This window comes from Schistocerca nitens, chromosome 9, assembly GCF_023898315.1.
Source record: "Schistocerca nitens isolate TAMUIC-IGC-003100 chromosome 9, iqSchNite1.1, whole genome shotgun sequence".
Taxonomy (NCBI): Eukaryota; Metazoa; Arthropoda; class Insecta; order Orthoptera; family Acrididae; genus Schistocerca; species Schistocerca nitens.
In genome coordinates, this window is record NC_064622.1 from 433,642,130 (window position 1) to 433,659,911 (window position 17,782).

General features: G+C 44.6%; 1 protein-coding gene and 1 non-coding gene across 2 annotated transcripts in view; both read right to left on the bottom strand.

Annotated features, from left to right (window-relative positions):
- Nucleotides 1-17,782, bottom strand: part of LOC126202894 (scavenger receptor class B member 1) — a 750,245-nt gene that overhangs the window by 360,223 nt on the left and 372,240 nt on the right. The window lies entirely within an intron of this gene.
- Nucleotides 16,672-16,746, bottom strand: Trnas-cga (transfer RNA serine (anticodon CGA)). Its single transcript has one exon. It is a non-coding gene; the product is annotated as a tRNA-Ser (tRNA).

Sequence of the window (17,782 nt, forward strand, 5' to 3'; positions counted from 1 at the left end):
AAGTTTGCGAGGAAATACCTATACTCATACAATGGTACGCTTCTCAGAGTAAAAATCCTCGGAAATAATCGAGCATGCGATTTCCGAAGTAACACTTCCTCGTTTCTCTCTGCTGCGTCCAAGATTTTCAGAGTTTCCGAAGTATTATCCTGTTATCCCTCGGCCCTGCCACAATACAGCGGCTGCCGCTGTATTGTGCTTCCGCGATCAGGTGCCTGTGTGAAGCAGGACCAACACACCTGTGCGAGCTTTTCCACCCAGGGCTTGACGCCTGCCATTTCAGTTCCAATGGCGTTCCAACCTCTACTAGTATAGGCAATCACTTATTACGCCGTTTTGATGATACGAGGTGCATTCAAGTTCTAAGGCCTCCGATTTTTTTTCTCCGGACTGGAAAGAGATAGAAACATGCGCATTGTTTTAAAATGAGGCCGCGTTCATTGTCAATACGTCCCAGAGATGGCAGCACCGTACGGCAGATGGAATTTAACCGCCAGCGGCGAGAATGAGAACTGTTTTAAATACTTAAAATGGCGAAGTTCCCTTACTTGAACAGCGTGCAGTCATTCGTTTTCTGAATTTGCGTGGTGTGAAACCAATTGAAATTTATCGACAGTTGAAGGAGACATGTGGTGATGGAGTTATGGATGTGTCGAAAGTGCGTTCGTGGGTGCGACAGTTTAATGAAGGCAGAACATCGTGTGACAACAAACCGAAACAACCTCGGGCTCGCACAAGCCAGTCTGTCGACATGATCGAGAAAGTGGAGAGAATTGTTTTGGGGGATCGCCGAATGACTGTTGAACAGATCGCCTCCAGAGTTGGCATTTCTGTAGGTTCTGTGCACACAAGCCTGCATGACGACCTGAAAATGCGAAAAATGTCATCCAGGTGGGTGCCACGAATGCTGACGGACAACCACATGGCTGCCCGTGTGGCATGTTGCCAAGCAATGTTGACGCGCAACGACAGCATGAATGGGACTTTCTTTTCATCGGTTGTGACAATGGATGAGACGTGGATGCCATTTTTCAATCCAGAAACAAAGCGTCAGTCAGCTCAATGGAAGCACACAGATTCACCGCCACCAAAAAAATTTCGGGTAACCGCCAGTGCTGAAAAAATGATGGTGTCCATGTTCTGTGACAGCGAGGGCGTAATCCTTACCCATTGCTTTCCAAAGGGCACTACGGTAACAGGTGCATCCTACGAAAATGTTTTGAAGAACAAATTCCTTCCTGCACTGCAACAAAAACGTCCGGGAAGGGCTGCGCGTGTGCTGTTTCACCAAGACAACGCACCCGCACATCGAGCTAACGTTACGCAACAGTTCTTCGTGATAAGAACTTTGAAGTGATTCCTCATGCTCCCTACTCACCTGACCTGGCTCCTAGTGACCATTGGCTTTTTCAGACAATGAAAGACACTCTGCGTGGCCGCACATTCACCAACCATGCTGCTATTGCCTCAGCGATTTTCCAGTGGTCAAAACAGACTCCTAAAGAAGCCTTCGCCGCTGCCATGGAATCATGGCGTCAGCATTGTGAAAAATGTGTACGTCTGCAGGGCGATTACGTCGAGAAGTAACGCCAGTTTCATCGATTTCGGGTGAGTAGTTAATTAGAAAAAAAATCGGAGGCCTTAGAACTTGAATGCACCTCGTAAAGACACTCCGTCACCTTTCATGCAATAAGCGTTAACAACTATTTAGAAGGTGTATGTGACAATATAAAGCAATAACAAAGACAGATATAGGAAGACTAAGGAACAAATAAATTCAGAGAAAACGGAACAGGATGTAAACCCACTTCATGAAGTGAGGAAGAAGAAGAAGAAGAAGAAGAGGAAGAAGATGAAAATAATAATAAGATAATAATTACAATTATAAAATAATAACAAGAGGACCACTGTTTAATTCTTGCTGAGTAAAACACTGCCACATAAACGGTAATTTGTAGACCTAGAATGAGGGACACGTCTCTAGTGTCTATGCTGAAAATTTCGCGACACGCTGCCTCGACCAAAGTTCATGGCTTAATAGTATCGATTGAGAGGGACAGTCAACAGAAGGACTGCAAGATTACGATGGCTCACACCTAACTGATTAACGAGTAACCAGTAACCTCCACATCTTCAGTTCTTTAAGTAATTGAACTCCCATGTACAAAATAGTTTCAAACGTCTGATTACTCTATGAATGTGTTAATGCATTAAATAAGTGTCATAAAGAAATTGCGAAGGCTTCCGTGGCCAGAGTCAGTCGACATAAAAGTTTTCTGGGCATGGTACCGCGCCATAATATAGAAAACTACTGCTGCTGCAACCGTGGTTTTTCTTCAGCAGCGGTAGTCTTATACATTATAGCGCCGTACCATACCCAGAAAACTTTTATGTCAATTGTGATAAAGGATTTAAAGCCTATGTATGCTTGAATAATTTGTAGTTTTCCGCTCATCTCAATGTTTATTATGTCTTACCTCCTGACCTATGCGTCATACAGTTCTATACTCTGTGAGTAAATTCAGTGGTGTTGTGTACGTGGTAAGGAGGGATGAGCTAAGAGTGGTGTGGCAGCTGTTGTAGGATAGCTGAAAAGGAGGAGAAATAGCGAATAAGTTAACATAACAAACAGAAGATTACTTGTATTTCTCCAAACTAACGAAGACATTACAAATAATGCATCAAGAAACAGCGTCCAGCTATCACAAAAGCAACTAGGAGGAGGCTCGCTGTACTCAGCATTAACGATGGTGTTATAGCAAAGAGGCTCCAAGTGTAAGTGACTGAGTGGCTGCTGCCTGCCGTCCTATGTTGTGGTGGAAGAGGGCGCTCGCGATACGGGGCGGCTGGACGTGTGGCTCAGCAGGAGTGCTCTACTGGGTCCGCCAGATCCGGCATGAACAATATCAGTGTCAGACAGAAACATGCTATTCCATTGCCAACTCTGATGCTCATGGGCTGGTATCGATACATCACACGACAACTGCTATACATGGGTACGGTCTGCAAAATGTGTTAAGAGTGGGGTTAGTAAAAAAGAAGTAATAAATTTAAAATGTCATTGCCCAGTCTGATGTAATACTGCATGAACAGCGAAAATGTGATAAACGATCAAATTGTTTCCTTTCATTATTTTGTGGGGCGTGACAGAGAGAAAAAATTTTGAAAATGTTTGGATTTATGTGTAAAGTTTGTTGAAAGTCGCTAAGTGCACTCATTCCCAAATACAGCACGAATACATCTGGGCGCCGTCAACTATGTTGCCTCAAAATACAGGGTGATTATAATTAAACTTTCAAAACGCTGCAACGGAATATTACCGGACAAGGGAGAAAACGTATGGCAGAAGAAAAAAAATAGTGTGAAAGTTAATCAATAGATGGCGCTGTATGTGTCAGAATACGTAAATGAAAAAACCTGTCATGCGCACGACTCATTGACTGTTTCAATGCAGGGTTACGCTCTGCTTGTAAAGCTGTATTACACGTCTGTGCACACATCGCTCTGCAGAAGTTTCTGACACTGAAGGGTTTGAAAAAAGGCGTTGCGCCGAAGACTACCGTGGGTCTGGAGAACATGATTCGAAAAGACGAGTTCTTTTGGTGTGCAACTTGGTAGAGGGAGGAAACGAATTGATTCGACATCAGTGGAAGCAGTCGCCGCAGCAATGCAGGAGGAGACGAGTGGTGGTTTGCAAATGTGAATTGCCCGAACATTGGACATACCCGTGAGAACGGTGCTTAAAATCCTACGAAACGTACCTCTTTGCTATCCATTCAAAATTACGCATGTGTAGGAGTTGCTTCCTGCTGACCTGCCAGCAAGAGAGACCTTTGCTTTAGAATTTCTTGCTCGCATGGAAGTGGACAATGAATGGCCGTGGAAGATTTTGTGGACAGACGGAACTCACTTCCATCTGACAGAGTATGTCAATACACAGAATTGTCGAATATGGGCAACGAAAAATCCACACGCAAATCAACCAGTACCAACTCATCCTGAAAAGGTCACTGTGTGGGACGAGTTTACTGCGTCATTTATCATAGGGCCATATTTTTTAAGAGAGACAGGTGCTCCCAGTCCTGTTAACTGTACCGTTGCTGGTAAGCGCTATGAGCCTCTTTTGCAGAACCACGTCATTTCAGCTTTCCAACAGCGTGGATGTGTGGATGGGATTATTTTTGTGCAAGATGGCGCACCTCCGCACATCGCAAATCCAGTTAAGCAGCTGCTGAAGCGCCATTTGGAAAGTGCTAGGATTATCAGCCGCCATTTCCCTACAGCCTGGCCGTCCCGATCACCTGATCTTCTGGCTGTGGGGCTATCTGAAAGATGTGTTCAGTGTTCCGATTGAAAACTTAGCTGCATTGAAGGCACACATTGCGCAACACATTCTGAACGTGACCCCGGAAACATGCTGTTTCTCGATTTCAACTTGTTGCAGGAAACGGTAGACAGCATATTGAGCATGTTTTGCACCAGTCACATGGAAATTAATAGTCCGATCTGATTTTGATTGGTGCCTTTTATGCAATTTTTGGCCTCAGGACAATTAAAAACCGATGTGATTGATGCTTTTAATGCGTTTTTTGGCCTCAGGATAGTTAAAAACTGATTTATCCCATCCGATTAGATATGATCTTTCCGTGGTGGATGGGCTAACGTAACTAACAGTATCACACCTGTAGCCCATGCACACTGAGTAGTACAGTCTGTTTAACGTCAAACGTACACCTTAGGCACTGTTGTATGATTCATTTGTCATTTGTAGTAGACCACTACTAAATTATGATGCATACCAGCGCCATCTATTGCTACATTTTGTAACTATTTATTTTTCTTCTTCCATACGTTTTCCCCCTTCTCCGATAATATTCCGTTGCAATTTGACGTCATTCTGACCAGTGATGTTGTTTCTACAGCGGTTTGAAAGTTTAACTTTAATTATAATCGCACTGTTTGTGCATAGTCGCTACCTTTAATACCTGATTTATTGTGTTAAACCTCTACCATAAAATTACGTATCTTAATAATCATATTTTTGATAGCAATTTAAATTTTTAGAGCAATCAATAATCATATCAAATACTGTAAACCAAATTTTTGTTGTTCCTAGAAGCTGCTACATAGGCAGCCTGTAGATGATTAAGTTAATCAAATTTAGTTTAGATTACATGAAAACGTGTAATAAGTTACTTTCAAATCAGTAAGTCCTCCTACGTACAAAGAAGCATCTTTATTTCGAATGTACGACTGTTACGTACGTAGTTCGCAGCAGTATATTTGATATTCACAAACGAAGGAAAACGAAGAGGTATCTGATGAAACTAACGTTTTGAGCAAGGTATCGGCAACGTCTTATGTAATTTTAGGTTTTCCCGGTGTATGATGATTTTGAAAAGTTATCGTATGTTCAGGCGGATGATGTCGTCCAAATGGTGCGATATTTCGGTCAGCTGAGATCGGCAAATAAGTGACCTTGCCAGAATATCGTCTTCCTGACTACTTTTCCGCCTCAGCATCAATACACATTCTGTATGAACTAAAGATTGAAGTGGCACGGATAATACCCAGAAACATCTGACTCAAAGGAAGTTGATTCTTATTGTTGGCCGTTCCTTTGCTATACGTTGGTTTTCCTTACTTAAAGCACGGTGTTATCTAGATGGTTTCTTATAAAGAATCGTCTCCTCGTCTGATATTTGTCACAATTTACGGAATTGCGTTGCGTCCACAGAGCTTGATGCGTTGATTTCTCAGGGAGATACTGAACTTCTGTCTGTGACCTTAGAATCCAGCGAGCAGCAATAATCACGAGGTCTGCAAGGTGATGCGCCCTGGGAAATACTGCCTACAGCAGAAAGCAATTAGACACAAGGCCGAAATGCTCTTAGTTGAGACCGTCTCGCAACTCTCCTTGATTCATCATAACTTTTCGTACACGTATCTTGTTTCATATTATGTACTGTCTCTCATGAATGATGGACTTTGCCGAGGTCGGGTGGCTTGCGTGCCTCAGCGGCAAAAATAGACATACCCTATGTGTAACCGCCACAGAGGTATATCTGTGAAGAGGCCAGACACACATGTAGTTTCTGAAGATTGCAGGAGCAACGGTCTGGATGAGTAACTGATCTTGTCTTATAACTTTATCAACGTGGCTTTGCTACGTTCGTATTGCGAACGGTAGAAAATAACTTCTTTTCCCGAGGGCATGCAGCTCTACTTTGTGGTTAAATGATGATGGCATTCTGTTGGATAAAATTTTCTGGAGGTAAAATAGTCCCCATGCATATCTCAGGACGAGCACTAGTCACAAGGATGTTGTCATCAGGAAAAACTAAACTAGCAGTTTACGGGTCGGAACCTGAAATGTCTGAGCCCTCAATCGTATAAATAAGTTAGAGAATTTAAAAAGGGATAGGTTGAAGTTAGATCAAATTAGTGAAGTGAAGTGGTATGAAGAACAAGATATCTTGTCAGGTGAGTACAGGTTTATAAATATAAAATCAAATAGGGGTAAGGTGGGAGAATGCTAATAATGAATACGAAAATAGGAATGTGGGTAAGCTACTACTAACAGCATAGTGAACGCATATGAAGACAACACCCACCACTAAGTTTATACGCCAACTAGCTCCGCAAATGTTGAAGGGACTGAAAGAATGCATGATGAGATAAAATAAATTATTGAAATAGATAAAGGAAAGACAACTTTAATTGTGACTGGAATTCGACAGTAGGAAGGTGGAGAGAAAGAAAAGTGGGTTCAAATGGCTCTGAGCAGTATGGGACTTAACTGCTGTGGTCATCAGTCCCCTAGAATTTAGAACTACTTAAACCTAACTAACCTAAGGACATCAAACACATACATGCCCGTGGCAGGATTCGAACCTGCAACCGTAGCGGTCGGGTGGTTCCAGACTGAAGCGCCTAGAACCGCTCGGCCACCCCGGCCGGCGAAAGAAAAGTATTAGGAGAATATGGACTGGGGGAAAGGAATGAAAGAGGAAGCCGCCTGGTACAATGTTGCACATAGTATAATTTAATCGTTAACACTTGGTTTAAGAACCGTATAAGACGATTCTACATGTGGAAGACTCCTGGAGGCACTGCAAGATTTTAGATTATTTATGTAATGCTAAGACATGCGTTTTGAATTATGAAACACTTCTAGGGGCAGATGAGGACTCTGACCATAGGTTCCTGGTAATGAGCTGCAGATTGAAATTATAGAAAGGTAAGAAATTAAAAATGAGAGACGAGGATAAATTGAAAGAGCCGACGGTTGTTGAGAGCTTAAGAGGAAACATTAGGCAGCGCTTTACTGAAACGAGGAAAGAAATAAAATAGACGATGAAGATATAACTTTGAGAGAAGAGATGATGAAAGCAGCATAGGATGATATAACTAAAAATACAAGACCTATTAGGAATCCTTGGATAACACAGGAGATATGGAATTTAATTAATGAAACGAGAAAATATAAAAATGCAGCAAATGAAGCAAAAAAATGAGACTGACGGAAAGGGAAAACTGGTTAAATAGAAATGGTTAGATGACGAATGCAATACTGTAGACGCTACGACAAATATTGATACTGTCTGTAGGAAAGTTAAAGAGGCCTTAAGATAAAAGAGAAGCATTTGTACAAGTGTCAAGATTACAGATAGAAAAGCAATACTATCAAATAAGGAAGAGCTGAAAGGGGGAAGGAATATATGGAGGGTCTATATAAGGGAAATGAAGACAACATTATAGAAAAGGAACAAGAAATAGATGAAAATTAGATGAGATATAACATACTGCGAGAAGAATGTTACACTTCACTAAAAGATCTACATCGAAACAAGGCCACTTAAGTAGATGACATTCCATCAGAATTACTGACATTTTTATTGATTGGCGACTCCATAGTGTCCTGTGCACTACGACCAGATAATGGGTATACTTGGAAGGAGAGACAGCATTGGTCGTATATTTTTTTTGTTTATTATCGCAAAATCGATTTTCGGTCACTTCGTGACCATCTTCAGTGCTGTAATATATAACTTAAATTAGTAAGCACTGGTGTCAATAAGCATTACGGCGATCACATAGACTCTATGTGATCGCCGTAATGCTTATTGACACCAGTGCTTACTAATTTAAGTTATATATTACAGCACTGAAGATGGTCACGAAGTGACCGAAAATCGATATTGCGATAATAAACAAAAATATACGACCAATGCTGTCTCTCCTTCCAAGTATACTGATATTTTTGGTAGGGCTGGCCATTAACAGAACTATTTTACTTGCTGTGCAAGATACATGAGATAGGCGAAATATCCTGGGATTATAATATGAATGTGGTAATTCCAATCCAAAAAACAAGGGCGCTGAGGGGTGTGAATATTACCAATCTATCACTTTAACAAGTCATGGTTACAAAACCGTGACACGAATTATTTAAAGAAGAGTGGAACAACTGATCGAAGCCGACCACAGGAAAGAGCAGTTTGGGTTCCGGAAAAATATTGAGCCAAAACTGACCTTACGACTTAATGGTTCAAATGGCTCTGAGCACTATAGGACTTAACTACTGTGGTCATCAGTCCCCTAGAACTTAGAACTACTTAAACCTAACTAACCTAAGGACATCACACACATTCATGCCCGAGGCAGGATTCGAACCTGCGACCGTAGCAGTCGCGCGGTGCCAGACTGCAGCGCCTAGAACCGCACGGCCACTCCGCCTTAAGACTTATTTTAGAAGAAAGAAAGAAAGGCAAGCCTACATTTATAGTAGTTGCAGAGATGGAGAAAGCGGTTGTCAAGTTTTATTGGACAACATTCCTTGAAATTCTGAGGATATCTAGGAGTAAAATACGGGAAGCACAACGTTGTTTATATCTTTTACAGAAATCAGACTGCATTTATAGTAGAGAAAGGGAAGCTGTAGTTGAGAATAGAGCGAGACAGGGTTGAAGCCTATTCCCAGTGCTATTCAGTCTTCTCATTGAGTAAGTAGCAAGAAAACCTAAAAGAAATCTGGGAAACATGTCAGAGAGAAGAAGTAAAAAGCTTTTGAGATCGTAATTCTGTCAGAGACAGCAACAGGCTTGGGAGTGGATGGTGTGTTGAAAGGATGGTACAAGATGGAAATCAACAAAAGCAAAACAAGGGTAATGACATGTAGTCGAATTAAATCAGGAAATTCTGAGTGAATTAGATTAAGAAATGAGACACTAAAAGTGATAGATGAGTTTTGCTATTTGGTCAGCAAAACGACTTATGATGGTTGAAGTAGAGGGGTTATAAAATGCAAAATGGCTATAGCAAGAAAATCATTCCTGAAAAAGAGCAATTTGTCAACATTAGATGTAAGTGTTAGGAAGTCTTTTCTAAAAGTATGTGTCTAGATCGTAGTCTTGTATTGAAGTGAAACGTGGACGATAAGTAATTTAGAAAAGAAGATAATGCAAACTTTTGAAATTTAGTGCTACAGACGGATGCTGAAAACACGATTGGTAGATCTAATACGTAATGATCTGACAGTAAATTGCACTGGGGGAAAATAATGGTAGAATATAAAACATTGGATGTTTCTAAGGCATTAAGAATCGTCAGTTTGGTTATGAAGGGAAGATTCAGGCGTAAAAACTGGAGAGCGAGACCAAGGGATGAATACAGTAATCAGGTTCACATTCAAATGGAAGTAGATTGAAGGTTGCAATACTTATTGGAAGATGAAGAGACTGATACTGGCCTGACTAGCGTGGAGAGCTGCCTAAAACCAGTCTTTATTCTGAAGACTACAACTATATGCAGTAATGCAGATAATTTATACAAGCGAACAAACTTACTTTTATCTTTTGTTTTCTTACTTCAGTCTGTCCTTTTTAAGCAACTAAGGGCGAAAAAGGAAATCCGAATTGTGGTAGCCACATTCCATATAGTTGAAAAGTAACGTAACATCTCAAAAATTACTAATTAGAAAAGTATTCTCGATGTACTTCTGTATGCTGGCCTATAGAAATCAGTCAGAAGTTAGGAAAACTGGTGCACCGTCCCATATGCTGGAAAAATTTCAGAAAACCGCGTAAAAAGTTAAGTCTCGCAATTACATACCTGCTTTTTATAATACCAACGAAGTATCAAAATTTTTATTAAATAATGAAGACGAACGGCAACATATGGCAAAAAGTGGTGTTTATAAAATAACATGCAAGCACTACGGTAAAGTACATGTTGGTCAATCAGGCAAGTTGTTCCGATTACGTTACTTGAACAGGACTAAGAAAGTTAGATTCAGCCTCTGACGAACATATTTTAACATAAAACCACTCTATGATGTAGATTCCGAAATTTTTCATTTCCCTACTCAAAATACTAGAAATCAATAAATATATGACACAGAATTCAAATTAGTATTAAATGACCAAATTCAGTTCCTTTTTTTGTTCTGTTAAACCAAGATCTTTATGTAAATATTAGAGTACAACTGCAACGGCCTCAAAAGCCGAAAGCCAGTGAGCCGTGGCTGGCTCATGTTATGCGTTGGGTTAAACCTCGGTTGCTATTCTGTGATTAGCCTCCCGCGGTTTTCGCAATTACGCTGTTACCCCCTCTCTCCGCGAGTGGCAGCAGCGGTGTGTATCGATATTCGCGCCTGGCGCTTATGGTTTCCGGCTGTGCAGTGTGCGACCAGTTGGTCGGTTAGCGTGGAGCAGCGAGGAAATCTCCGCGGCGCGTTGTTTGGAGGGGTTGCTGGGGGCGCCTACGCGCGGTCGGAGTGTGGGGTGCTGTTCCCCTTGCTACGAAGCACGTGGCTCACATATCCTCGAAACGAAAGTTTAGTTTCGACTTAATCTACCAGCAAGTCACGACTGTTCACATTGCGTCGTTTGGATTTCGTTGTCGGCTGATGGGACATTCCCGCGAGCAACAGCGTGCGTTTTCAAGTTGGCAAATTTTAGCCACCCTTCAGTGGAGTTTAACAGTGCTTGGTTGTTCTGAATCGAAGTGCACCAGCGGAATCTTCTGCCTTGTGGCCGTTAACGTTCCGGTTACCTGCTCTGGCCGTTGACGTAAATTCAGCAAACGATTTGGCCACTTACATCGTCCGACATGAATCCCATCGGACACTTACGGGACAAATCGATAGGTCAGTCCGTGCAGAAAAATCTGCGCCGGCAGCAGTTTCACTATTATCGGCGGTTACACAGGGTGAAAAGTATTTAAACCGACAAACTGTGGGAGGTTGTAGGGGACATCAAAACAAATATTTTTCCCTAATGTCATTTTTTCCTATGAGGATTATTTAAAACGGTGGAGGCCGTAGTACACTCGTCAGTTGTTAGTGGCCGTATTATGATCTTCAGTTGTTAGAGGACGTATTACGCTCTTCAGTTGTAGGCAACTGCTGTCCACCAGTGTAGTAGTGCATTGTCTCAGTTTACTAATGGAGCGGTACACATGGAGTGAGTACACTGATATGGTTGGTGCGTACTACGTGGCGCACCACAATGGACGAGTTGGCTAATGGCTCTGAGCACTATGGGACTCAACATCTGTGGTCATCAGTTCCCTAGAACTTAGAACTACTTAAACATAACTAACCTAAGGACATCACACACATCCATGCCCGAGGCAGGATTCGAACCTGCGACCGTAGCAGTCGCGCGGTTCCGGACTGAGCGCCTAGAACCGCTAGACCACCGCGCCCTGACACGGACGAGTTGCACAGCGGGTTTATCAACAACAATATCCTAATCGCCGTATCCAGCATCACACGACCTTTGCTGCTGTGTACCAACGTCTGCGTGAGACCGGGTCATTTAGCAGATTACCTGGACAGGGACGCCGTCGCACAGTAAGAACGCTGCAATTTGAGGAAACTGTCTTGCAGCATGTGGAGCGGGATCCTTCAATCAGTGCGGTTCTTCGTTAATGTGTGGGTCGGTGTTGTTGGGGACTGTCTAATTGGGCCGTATCTGCTACCTAAGCCATTAAATGGCAGGCACTATTACAATTTTCTCGCCAGAGCATTGCCAGAATTGCTGGAAGACGTCCCGTTCCCTACAAGACAACGCATGTGGTTCCAACATAACGGGGCGCCAGCACATTTCGGTCGTCGTGTGCGTCGATTCCTGGACCGACGGTTCCCAGAACGTGGATTGGCAGAGGTGGTCCTGTACCGTGGCCTGCTAAATCCCCAGATATGTCCCCTCTGGACTTCTTTGTGTGGTGCTAGATGCGCAATCCTGTTTACGCAACTCCTGTTGCATCAGAAGAGGATCTGGTAGCCCGGATAGTAGCAGCAGAAGGAACAATTCAGGATACTCCTGGAGTTTTTGCCCCCGTCAGACAGAACATGATCCGACAGTGTAACCTTTGTTTACGTGTCAATGGAGACATTTTTGAAAATCTAATGTAACTGAAATTGGGTTGTGTTAATGTGTTGTCTCTTGGTCATAAAAAAATGGAAAACTGTTTGATGGTTTAATTAATTTGCGACCAGAGAAATCTTCCTCTACCGGTTTAAATACTCCTCATAGGAAAAAATGACAATAGGGAAAAATATTTGTTTTGATGTCCCCTAGAACCTCCCAGAGTTTGTCGGTTTAAATACTTTGCACCCTGTAGAGGGAGCATGGTTGAACAGTTCTGCAATGGACTTTCGTCGACTTGTTGAGTCCTTGCCTCTTCGATTTGCTGGACTATGCCGGGAAAAAGGAGGTACCCATGAGTTTTGTCACCACAGTGTACAGTAGCCCTGTATTCTACCAAAAATTTCAAATGTATTAGTATAAGACGTAAGATGAAATGTTGCTCTCGGAGAGGAATCCGTAGCGTGCCACATCAAAGCAGCCCACATTCCGCAAGCCGTTGTACAGTGCACGGTGCAGCGACTTCGCATGGCCCGCTCGGACTCCCACAGCTTCGTGAATGAAAGAGGAAGCAAGAGAGGCCAGTGAAGCTGGTCGCAGACACCCTCGGCTGCTCTCTGGACGCGGCGTGGGCGTGTCGAGGTGCCCGCCGCCTGGTGGTCGGGTCGCGACCTACATCACGCCACAGCACAGCACGGCGCACGGCGCCGGGGCCCGCGTCCCGTTACGGGCTGTCTGCCGGCCCCATGCCGCGCAGCGCTACTCGCCGGTTCCGCTTTGGGTCCGTAATTTACCTGACCACATTCCGAACACTCGGTACGCCTCGGTGTTTGAACATCGTGGCCGCCTCTGACGCGACTGCTTGAAATACAGTTTGGTTTTCTTGTTCACAGGGTCCCGCAGACCGCGGCCGGGCGAAGCTCTGTGGACAACGTCCAGCAGGGACGCTCCAGCCCTGTCTTCTATTAAGGGAAGGTTTACTATCTTTGGCCCGAAAAAGGATGTTCTTTGAGAATTTTTTCTCGGGATGTGTTACAGATATCAATGTCAAATTTGGTCAAAATGTTTATTGATATTTCCTCTACAAACTGGAACTCTTTCGACCGGAAATGTCGAAGAGCAAAGGCGGGACGAAACAGAATTTCGATGTAGACCTCCACGCGTGGTATGTCACAGGTCAGCCGGATCGTCTGACATAAAAAATCAGTTCACTTTACCGAAGTACACTCCTGGAAATTGAAATAAGAACACCGTGAATTCATTGTCCCAGGAAGGGGAAACTTTATTGACACATTCCTGGGGTCAGATACATCACATGATCACACTGACAGAACCACAGGCACATAGACACAGGCAACAGAGCATGCAAAAGGTCGGCAGTAGTACAGTGTATATCCACCTTTCGCAGCAATGCAGGCTGCTATTCTCCCATGGAGACGATCGTAGAGATGCTGGATGTAGTCCTGTGGAACGGCTTGCCATGCCATTTCCACCTGGCGCCTCAGTTGGACCAGCGTTCGTGCTGGACGTGCAGACCGCGTGAGACGACGCTTCATCCAGTCCCAAACATGCTCAATGGGGGACAGATCCGGAGATCTTGCTGGCCAGGGTAGTTGACTTACACCTTCTAGAGCACGTTGGGTGGCACGGGATACATGTGGACGTGCATTGTCCTGTTGGAACAGCAAGTTCCCTTGCCGGTCTAGGAATGGTAGAACGATGGGTTCGATGACGGTTTGGATGTACCGTGCACTATTCAGTGTCCCCTCGACGATCACCAGTGGTGTACGGCCAGTGTAGGAGATCGCTCCCCACACAATGATGCCGGGTGTTGGCCCTGTGTGCCTCGGTCATATGCAGTCCTGATTGTGGCGCTCACCTGCACGGCGCCAAACACGCATACGACCATCATTGGCACCAAGGCAGAAGCGACTCTCATCGCTGAAGACGACACGTCTCCATTCGTCCCTCCATTCACGCCTGTCGCGACACCACTGGAGGCGGGCTGCACGATGTTGGGGCGTGAGCGGAAGACGGCCTAACGGTGTGCGGGACCGTAGCCCAGCTTCATGGAGACGGTTGCGAATGGTCCTCGCCGATACCCCAGGAGCAACAGTGTCCCTAATTTGCTGGGAAGTGGCGGTGCGGTCCCCTACGGCACTGCGTAGGATCCTACGGTCTTGGCGTGCATCCGTGCGTCGCTGCGGTCCGGTCCCAGGTCGACGGGCACGTGCACCTTCCGCCGACCACTGGCGACAACATCGATGTACTGTGGAGACCTCACGCCCCACGTGTTGAGAAATTCGGCGGTACGTCCACCCGGCCTCCCGCATGCCCACTATACGCCCTCGCTCAAAGTCCGTCAACTGCACATACGGTTCACGTCCACGCTGTCGCGGCATGCTACCAGTGTTAAAGACTGCGATGGAGCTCCGTATGCCACGGCAAACTGGCTGACACTGACGGCGGCGGTGCACAAATGCTGCGCAGCTAGCGCCATTCGACGGCCAACACCGCGGTTCCTGGTGTGTCCGCTGTGCCGTGCGTGTGATCATTGCTTGCACAGCCCTCTCGCAGTGTCCGGAGCAAGTATGGTGGGTCTGACACACCGGTGTCAATGTGTTCTTTTTTCCATTTCCAGGAGTGTATATATGATTCTTTAAGAGTTGTACCTCGCTTAAGTTATTTGGACCATAGGAAAGAAAATAGCGTCTATTTAAAAAAAATAGGGTTTTTTCATCGATTAATCGACTTCGTAGGCCAAGTAAAAATATTTATAGTTGATGGATCGAAATAAAAGTGGTACAACTCCTAAACAATTTAGTTAGCTTCTTCGGAAGCAAAGAATGATGCCAATAGGTTCAGTAGATTTGAAGCTACCATACCGCGCGATAAAAAAAAAAAAAGAAAATAAAAAAATTGTCATTTCGAGAAAAACGCGTTTGAAGTTTGGACTACATATAAATACAATATTAATCAACGTACGTTCCATCTGCTATTCCAGGTCCGTAAACTACTACTTCCTCTTCCTCATAGAGGGGGTTCTGCTCGATCTGAGCCATCCCGCGCTGCTCCAGAGCCGCTCGTACGGCCGGTGACAAGCGGCTTTCGGCCGCTTGAATCCGGTGGTCGTCCGAATTCTTGGCGAAGAGCGTCGAATAGAGTCCCTGGGTGACGTCCGTCTTTGGCATGGTCTTCAGAATTGCTGAATACCCTTCCGTTGAAGCTGCTTACTATCAGGAAAGTCGCAATCTCCACAGTCTTCGCACCAGAATACAAATGCTTGGGAGCTAACTTCCAAACACACTCGTTCAAACTTTCATTTGAATTTTGTTTGTTTCCTCCCAAGCACCGGTACAACAACTCATACTCCGAAAGAAAAAAACTGGTGCGTGAAAAAGACCGATTTTAGGAAAGTGCATTTTTTTTTGTTCAACCGCGAATAACTAACATTTTCGTTCCGTATTCGGAAAAACCGTTTCAGGGGTGGATTCTAAACACCTTTATGGTTCCAAAAATGCAATAAAAAATCGATCTTTTGAACCAAAAATGGTAAACCTCCCCTTAAGCAAAGTACCGCTTACATGTACTAATAACTGACGGGAATGTAGCCGCGTGACGTCGTCAATAATGGCCGAAATTTCGTCGTTTTCAAGCCAAAACTGCAGTTACAAGCTACAGGCTGATAGTTTTCACCATCCGGGTCAGCGCGAAAGAATACTTCGAACTAAAATTGCGTAGGCCTCCGCGGCCAGAGTCAGTCGACACAAAAGCTTTCTGACTATGGTACCGCGTGATAATGTATAAAACTACTCCTGCTGGAGAAAAACCAACGTTTCGGCCACGGTTGCAGCGGACTTCTTCTGGGGCTACTGGTCACTGGTCACCAGTAGACCCAGAAGAAGGCCGCTGCAACCGTGGCCGAAACGTTGGTTTTTTTCTCCAGCAGCAGTAGTTTTACACATTATGACGCGGTACCATAACCAGAAAACTTTTATGTAAGTACTTCGTACCTTGGTTCACAGCGCCAACATCATCTCAGACCTTGAACATTTGTCATCAACTGTTAGCCCATGTTGAGGCCACCTTCCGCCAAAATGGTTGTCGTGGAAGACCGATCAGACATGGTTTGCAATATCCACCAACCGTGAACCAGGCGAGTGGCTATTATACCGAGGTGGTAACAAAGCTTACGGGCTATTTGCCTTTCGCAGGGAGCATTTCGAAAACGAGAACGAGATTTTCACTCTGCAGCGGAGTGTGCGCTGATATGAAACTTCCTGGCAGATTAAAACTGTGCGCCCGACCGAGACTCGAACTCGGGACCTTTGCCTTTCGCGGGCAAGTGCTCTACCAACTGAGCTACCGAAGCACGACTCATGCCCGGTACAGAGTGAAAATCTCATTCTGGAAACATCCCCCAGGCTGTGGCTAAGCCATGTCTCCGCAATATCCTTTCTTTCAGGAGTGCTAGTTCTGCAAGGTTCGCAGGAGAGCTTCTGTGAAGTTTGGAAGGTAGGAGACGAAGTACTGGCAGAAGTAAAGCTGTGAGTACCGGGCGTGAGTCGTGCTTCGGTAGCTCAGTTGGTAGAGCACTTGCCCGCGAAAGGCAAAGGTCCCGAGTTCGAGTCTCGGTCGGGCACACAGTTTTAATCTGCCAGGAAGTTTCATTTCGAAAACGATTTTTCGGATTACGGTCCTTTTATGTTTCGAAAAGGATGTTCTTGGTTAAAATATGGCGGGTGTATTGCAGTCGTGCCATATCATACACTGGTCAGGACGGTGGAGAATCGGTTTACCGAGCGTAAGCGTCACACACGCTACGAAAGCCTAGCAAATCTGCTATTACAGAACGTTGTCTCAGCACCTGTCATACTGTGGAATATAGAACATGCAGATTTTAGCACGCACTTCCAACTATTGGGATAGTATTATTAAGAAAACAATTGAAATTAAACTAGCAGGCAACCATATAAATAGAAATGAAGATTTTTCTAAAATTCTGCGTGGTGTTCTCCTCTTTCCCTTGTTAAAAAAACGGAGGGACAAAGATAATGCTACTTCACCCAATGAATTTTCACTATCGATTAGCCGGCCGCTGGTGGCCGAGCGGTTCTGGCGCTACAGTCTGGAACCGCGCGACCGCTACGGTCGCAGGTTCGAATCCTGCCTCGGGCATGGATGTGTGTGTTGTCCTTAGGTTAGTTAGGTTTAAGTAGTTCTAAGTTCTAGGGGACTTATGACCTCAGCAGTTGAGTCCCATAGTGCTCAGAGCCAGCCACTATCGATTAGTTACGATATAGGTCATTTTTGGTTGCTTGGTGGCGCTAGTGTTTACGGTCTCTCTCTCCCGCCCTCTCTCTCTCTCTCTCTCTCTCTCTCTCTGTGGGTGTGCGTGTGCGTGTGTG